The sequence below is a fragment of the Mustela nivalis genome (assembly GCF_964662115.1).
Source record: "Mustela nivalis genome assembly, chromosome: X".
Lineage (NCBI taxonomy): Eukaryota > Metazoa > Chordata > Mammalia > Carnivora > Mustelidae > Mustela > Mustela nivalis.
The window spans coordinates 29,329,167-29,335,407 of NC_139040.1; the positions used below are offsets into that span (position 1 = coordinate 29,329,167).

The 6,241-nt window shown below is 43.7% G+C and overlaps 1 pseudogene across 1 annotated transcript; it reads right to left on the bottom strand.

Annotated features, from left to right (window-relative positions):
- Nucleotides 1–3,660: 3,660 nt before the first annotated feature.
- On the bottom strand, nucleotides 3,661–6,040 carry LOC309856276 (partitioning defective 6 homolog beta-like; annotated as a pseudogene). Its single transcript has 5 exons — nucleotides 5,764–6,040; nucleotides 5,344–5,526; nucleotides 4,843–5,137; nucleotides 4,625–4,670; nucleotides 3,661–4,416 (listed from the first exon to the last, which is right to left on the bottom strand). The product of its transcript is annotated as a partitioning defective 6 homolog beta-like (transcript).
- Between the last annotated feature and the right edge of the window lie 201 nt (nucleotides 6,041–6,241).

Genomic DNA, 6,241 nt, shown 5'->3' on the forward strand with positions numbered 1-6,241 from the left:
CTGTTGTTGCGTTTCTGATTTGTGAAGTACTGAATTCCCCCACCTATTAGCTCACCAATGGAACTTTATGCAGTGATAGAACTGTCCCTTGACGACCAAGTATGTAAATTGTGGCTAGGGGGCACCTGGGTTGGCTCAGTGCCTTAATTGCCTGCCTTAGTTAGGCTCCGGTCAGGTTCTGGGGGTGGGGGTCTCCTTGCCCCTCTGCCCCTCCCCCCACCCCACTCATGCTCTTTCTCAAACAAAATCTTAAAAAAACAAAGCATGGCCAGTTTGAATAAATAACTGATTTTTGGGGCGCCTGGGTGGCTCAGTGGGTTAAGCCGCTGCCTTCAGCTCAGGTCATGATCTCAGGGTCCTGGGATCGAGTCCCGCATCGGGCTCTCTGCTCAACAGGGAGCCTGCTTCCTCCTCTCTCTCTCTGCCTGCCTCTCTGCCTACTTGTGATCTCTCTCTGTCAAATAAATAAATAAAATCTTTAAAAAAAAAAAGAACTGATTTTTGAATTTTTATTTAATTTTAATTAAGAAGCCCCATATGGCTAATGGCTCTTACACCTCGTGGGAAGTCAATATATGTGTCATCGTCATACCTGTGGGTGTAGCACATTCTTTTTTAATTTTTTTTTAAGATTTTATTTATTTATTTGACAGAGACCACAAGTGGGCAGAGAGGCAGGCAGAGACAGGAAACAGGCTCCCTGTAGGGCTCAATCCCAGGACCCCAGGACCACAACCCGAGCCAAAGGCAGAGGCCCCAACCCTCTAAGCCACCCAGGCATCCCGGTATAGTGCATTTTTAAATAGCATCTTTATCTGCTGCTCTATGCCAGTTTTCTTTTACAAGTCTGTATTTGTATACTTGGTCTTAGCCAAAAGACTGAGAAGTGATACAAGTCTATAACTGTAGAACATAATAAACAAAGCTAATTGGATTTTTAAAATCAAAGTTCATTTGGTGATAATGAACTTTTTAAAAAGAAGTTTTATTTATTTATTTGACAGATCACAAGTAGGCAGAGAGAGAGAGGAAGAAGCAGGCTCCCCACTCAGCAGAGAGCCTGATGTAGGGCTTGATCCCAGGACCCTGGGATCCTGACCTGAGCCAAAGGCAGAGGCATTAACCCACTGAGCCACCCAGGTACCCCTGAACATTTTTTCAAGATTTTATTTGACAGAGATCACAAATAGGCAGAGAGGCAGGCACAGAAAGAGGGGAAAACGGGCTCCCTGCCAAGCAGAGAGCCCAACACAGGGCTCAATCCCAGAACCCTGGGATCACAACCTGAGCTGAAGGCAGAGGCTTTAACCCACTGAGCCACCCAGGTGCCCTGATGATGAACATATTTTTATAATAAAACTGTAGTAAAATACATTTGATAGTTGAAACATAAAGCATCATTCATAGTTCACAAAAGTGCATATATTTTGTTGATAGCTCATGAGAACAATATAAATTTACTCAAGATACAGAACAAAATTCAGTTAGGCTTGTCTTTTATACTATAAAATTCTATGTTGAATCCACTGATACTTCTGTTAAGGTACACTTGAAATAATTAATTCAGACTACCAATGAACCGACATTATGTAGAGCCAAGATCTGTTGGTTTTACAGTACAACTAGTAATTATTTCACCAATCATTTAAATGAGAAATCTAGTTTAAACACCATGATACACACCCTTAGGATAATTAAAAAGCACTAGCAGCTTTGATTTCCATTTTCATGCATACATACAAGACAAGTCTGTATAGTTAAAATTTGAACAAAAAGTCAAACCCTGAAGTATTTTTACCCCAAGAGAAAAGTTCAGATATTAAAACTTGGTTTAAAAAAAGAAAAGTACAATGGGCACCTGGGTGGCTCGATTGGTTGAGCGACTGCCTTTGGCTCAGGTCATGGTCCTGGAGTCCCAGGATCATCTCCCTGCTCGGCGGGGAGTCTGCTTCTCCCTCTGATCTTAACCCTATGTTCGCTCGCTCTTTCATTCTCAAATAAATGAAATCTTTTTTTTTTTAAGATTTTATTTATTTGACAGAGATCACAAGCAGGCAGAGAGAGCAGGGGAGGCAGGCTCCCCACTGAGCAGAGAGCCCAATGCCAGGCTCCATCCCAGGACCCTGGGATCATGACCCGAGCTGAAGGCAGAGGCTTAACCCACTGAGCCACCCAGCCTCCCCAAATAAATGAAATCTTTAAAAAAAGTATGTGAAAGGATTTTTACTCAAAACGTCGAGCCTCTGCACCAACAAATGAAATTTGAGCTACATGTTCACATTTTGCCGATGTAGAGTCAAATTCCTATACCTCACAGAATAAAGCTGGAATGCCATGAACAAATGGTGGTGTAGGAGTGGAAGAACTCGGGTAAATTCAACAAAAAGTTACATTGCATTACATAATGTGCAGTTAATAGTTCAGTGATAATCTGTCTATGGTAATGTGAACAAAATAGGTATTCTGAGTCAAGTGACCTTTCAGTCCAAGACTTCTTGATCTTTACCATGGAGAGAAAATAACCAATTCCATTGCATGCACCTGTTAAAAAGGTACCCATTCTAGCCCTACCATAAAATGAGTAACTCCTAGAGAAGTAACCATAAGCCACAGGCAACTTAATACTTTACACGGTCCCAGGTTTCTGTATACAGGCCTGTCGTACAGGGAAATTGGGTGAGGAATGGAAGTTAGCAGCCTTACCCTTCACTTGTTCTAAGTGGATGCATTGGAAAGTAATAAATAGCCTCATAAAATTAATAGCAATAAACTCTACCTGTCCAAGGTGAATATATATAATTATTTTTTAAGTGTAGGCAGGGTTCCTAGAAATCCCATTAAGGAAAAAATCAAGTATCTCGTATAAAAAAGCACTGAAGTTGTCCTGCGTGTAAAAATTTCTTAATTTGGGTGCATTTTAAAATCCAGAATGATGCCTACTGCTCAAATACATGAGAGTATAAAAGCACACCAACAAAACACACACCAGCAACAAAAGGAATGGTTTCCAGTGATAGGGAAATTGAGGGTGAGAAATTAAGGGAGCCCCATATACTACCAGTTACAGAACTGCTTTTTGCAACATGAAGTTATACGCACATGGAATGAGACTAATGTGAAGAAATGGAAAGCTGTAGGATGACAAGCTTTGAACTTGAATGGCTGTTAGAGTTTCTTAATTCAGGAACCTGGCTTCAGTGCTTGATGACATAGGAAGCAACTTCCCCAAACAGGCAGTCGGTTTGACTTATTAGATACTAGAGGGAAAAAAAGCATTTGAAAAAATTACTTCTATCAATGAGCACAGAGGAACAACATTAAAAAGAAACATAAAATACAGGGAACATAGGATCTGAGGTCCCCAAGCTACCGAAAGACAGAATCAGTCTTCTTCACATTAGAATTAAAAAAAAAAAAAATCAGTATGGGGCGCCTGGGTGGCTCAGTGCGTTAAAGCCTCTGCCTTCAGCTCAGGTCATGATCTCGGTCCCGGGATCGAGCCCCGCATTGGGCTTTCTGCTCAGCGGAGAGCCTGCTTCCTCTCTCTCTCTGCCTACTTGTGATCAAGATCTCTCTGTCAAATAAATAAATAAAATCTTTAAAAAAAAAAGGTAAAGGGAACGCTAACTGGGCTCCACACAGCTGGTTAAATATGGCAATGGCAACCACATGGAACAGAAAAGATCTGGTCCTCTCAGTTCTGAGAAAGTGCTCTGACATCCAGTTCTGCAGAGACAAATAGCAAAAGCACATAATTTCATGAGCAAAGGCCCCTTTAAGACAAACCTCTGACAAACCAAAGTTTATATTAACAATGATCAAACTACTGCTTTAGTAACATTTTAAGCTTGCGATTTTATTTTTCTCATGCCTACTGGAGGTCTCTGGTTCAGAGGTACATATGCTTTAAACTAGCCTGATTTACAAGTCCCTGCAGCATCTTTACTCCAAGGACATTCGGACAAAGGTTTTATAGTGTTATGATCGTTCCATCTTCTGAGAGTTTTTGATCTGGAGCATGTGTTTTTGTATTTCTGCCACTTGCTACAGGTGCTAAGCTCACTTCATTAGAAGGGATAAAACCATTCTGTCCAGACTCAGAATTAAGTTCTGTTTATGTTAATTATTTGAGGCTCTCAGTATTAGGAACCGCTTTAGGAATCTGCTGCAGCACTCTGTTACCTTCAATAATGTCATCCTCATCACTGTCCCCATCCTCGGGCTCAAAGCTCGGTTCTGCCTGCTGGGGTAGCCCAGGAGGCTGTTCTCTGTGGATGGGCCAGAGCTGCCGAAGTCTGACTGTTCTGAACAACAGTATTCCTCTCATTTGCGGGTCTCACGGGTATGACGAGGTTGTGGCTGTTGGCAATCATCATGTCTGTTACTTGATCAAGACTCTAGCCTGAAACTTCTATGCTGTTAACTTCTTTTTTTTTTTTTAAAGATTTTATTTATTTGCCAGAGATAGAGAGAGAGAGTACACACAAGCAGGCAGAGAGGCAGGCAGAGGCAGCGACGAGAGAAGCAGGCTCCCCGCCAAGCAAGGAGCCCGACGTGGGACTCGATCCCAGGACCCTGGAATCATGACCTGAGCCGAAGGCAGTGGCTCAACCAACTGAGCCACCCAGGCGTCCCTATGCTGTTAACTTCTAAAACTTCATCATTAACAGCTAATAGTCTTTTTTTTTTAAAAAGATTTTATTTATTTATTTGATAGACCAAGATCACAAGTAGGCAGAGAGGCAGGCTCCCTGCTGAGCAGAGAGCCCGATGTGGGGCTCGATCCCAAGATCCTGAGATCATGACCTGAGCCGAAGGCAGAGGCTTAACCCTCTGAGCCACCCAGGTGCCCAACAGCTAATAGTCTTGTGCTTTGAGCCAGATGTAGTCTGGATATTAAAGATCCCTGGGACCTTCTCTAAGCCATGCCATGCGACCGTGACACTGGAGCCATCCGGATGTAGAATCCCAAGGGCTTCTCAGTGCCCTGTTTGTAAAGACGAACCCTACAATGTGTTTCTTGGAGAATATCCACACCTGTAATAGAAGACACAGGTCTGAAGTCTTGGGGCATACCAATGACTATATGTGGTTTTTTTCTGTGGTTGTCAGGATGCAGTAGATTGGTTAAAACATTATTCATCAGGACGCCTGGGTGGCTCAGTTGGTTAAGCAGCTGCCTTTGGCCTGGGCCCTGATCTCAGGGTCCTGGGATCAAGTCCCACACCGGGCTCCTTGCTCAGCAGGGAGCCTGCTTCTCCCTCTGCCTGCTGTCCCCCGCGCTTGTGTGCATGCTCTCTTTCTGACAAATACATAAATAAAATCATAAAAAACAAAAACCACATTATTCTTTATTAGTTTGCCTGTGTCAAAGGCACTGTAGTCTACTTCTTAATATTTTTGTATAAAAATCCTGAGCAGTGAATTGGCCATTGAGACAGTTTTGTGATAATTATCATCATTATTTCTAGGTAATAAGTCTCCATGGATGTCTGTGCAGCCTACTAAAACGTCAACATTGGGTATCTTTTTTTTCCAAAAGAGTTTAAGACTTTATTTATTTATTTGTCAGAGAGAGAGAGAGAGAGAGAACTCAAGTGCACAAGCAGGCAGAGAAGCAGGCAGAGGTGGAGAGAGAAGCAGGCTCCCTGCCAAGCAAGGAGCCTGATGAGGGACTCGATCCCAGGACCCTGGGATCATGACCTGAGCCGAAGGCAGCAGCTTAACCAACTGAGCCACCCAGGCATCCCTAACATTGGGTATCTTATGAAAATGTTGCAGTAACCTGTAAAACTCAAATTCTCCAGGTGTTTTTTTTTTTATCTTTCCAGTGAAAACTGATGAAATTCAGCTCCAGACTTGCCCTTCACCTCCATGGAGCCCAGGCAGCCGCTGCCCGGCCCTAGCCAGTGGCAGTGGTTCATGCTGAGGCCTGGCCACCCCTTGTGACCGCAGAGAGCAGGGAGCGAGTGTGCGGCTGGTGGGCTGGGGACATGTCACCCCACATGCCGGGACCGAGGGGTGGACTAATGCTAGTCTTTTTTTTTTAGATTTTATTTATTTATTTGACATAGACAGCGAGAGAGGGAACAGAAGCAGAGGGAGTCAGAGAGGGAGAAGCAGGCTTCCCGCCGAGCAGGGAGCCCGGCGCAGGGCTCAATTCCAGGACCTCAGGATCATGACTCCAGCCAAAGGCAGATGCCCCACAACCGGGCCACCCAGGCACCCCTTCGGGTCTTCA